Source organism: Emiliania huxleyi (assembly GCF_000372725.1).
Source record: "Emiliania huxleyi CCMP1516 chromosome Unknown EMIHUscaffold_174, whole genome shotgun sequence".
Taxonomy (NCBI): Eukaryota; Haptophyta; order Isochrysidales; family Noelaerhabdaceae; genus Emiliania; species Emiliania huxleyi.
In genome coordinates, this window is record NW_005200844.1 from 278,257 (window position 1) to 279,722 (window position 1,466).

Sequence of the window (1,466 nt, forward strand, 5' to 3'; positions counted from 1 at the left end):
ATTTATGGCAGCGATCCCCCCTTTAAAAAAAATATGGTCCGACCTGCCCTGCCCTGCCCTTGCCTATTCCACCGTGGCCACATCCCCCCCCCCTCCCCCCCCGTATTTCTTTTTTGCAGGTCACCTTCAGCGACCTCTGCGTGATGACCAAGCCGCCGTCGCTGCAGCGCCGGCGCGGGGCCGGACTCGACGACGGCGCCAACCGGTACCGCCTCCTGTTCTCGCTGTGGAACAGCTCCACTCTCTCGTACGTCTCGTGGCAGCACATGCCGACGCCGCTGCTCATCCGCAACTCGTTCCACATGCTGCCGCCCGAGGAGAAGGCGTGGAGACACTTCCGAGACACTTCCGAGACACCTCCTAGACACTTCCTAGACACCTCTAGACACCTCCTTGTTCACACCTCCCGCCCGAGGAGAAGGCGTGGAGACACTTCCTAGACACCTCCTAGACACTTCCTAGACACTTCCTTGTTCACACCTCCCGCCCGAGGAGAAGGCGTGGAGACACTTCCGAGACACTTCCGAGACACCTCCTAGACACTTCCTAGACACCTCCTTGTTCACACCTCCCGCCCGAGGAGAAGGCGTGGAGACACTTCCTAGACACATCCTAGACACTTCCTAGACACTTCCTTGTTCACACCTCCCGCCCGAGGAGAAGGCGTGGAGACACTTCCTAGACACCTCCTAGACACCTCCTTGTTCACACCTCCCGCCCGAGGAGAAGGCGTGGAGACACTTCCGAGACACTTCCGAGACACTTCCGAGACACTTCCTAGACACTTCCTTGTTCACACCTCCCGCCCGAGGAGAAGGCGTGGAGACACTTCCGAGACACTTCCGAGACACTTCCGAGACACTTCCTAGACACTTCCTTGTTCACACCTCCCGCCCGAGGAGAAGGCGTGGAGACACTTCCTAGACACCTCCTAGACACTTCCTAGACACTTCCTTGTTCACACCTCCCGCCCGAGGAGAAGGCGTGGAGACACTTCCTAGACACTTCCTAGACACTTCCTAGACACTTCCTTGTTCACACCTCCCGCCCGAGGAGAAGGCGTGGAGACACTTCCTAGACACCTCCTAGACACTTCCTAGACACTTCCTTGTTCACACCTCCCGCCCGAGGAGAAGGCGTGGAGACACTTCCTAGACACCTCCTAGACACTTCCTAGACACTTCCTTGTTCACACCTCCCGCCCGAGGAGAAGGCGTACCGGCGGCAAGAGTACGCCCGCTCCCGCAGCGGCGGCGGCACCGCGCGCCGCGCCGCCGCCGCGCCCGCCTCCGCCGCCTCCGCCGCCGCCGCTTCCCCCGCCGCCGCCACTGTCGCCGCCTCCGCCGCCGCTGCGAACGATCTCGAGGTAGAGGCGGTCGCGATGGACGAGGGTGTCGGCGAGAGGCTCCCACCGCTGCCCGAGCAGAGCGGCGGGAGCGCGGAGGCGGCGGCGGCTGGCGGCGGCG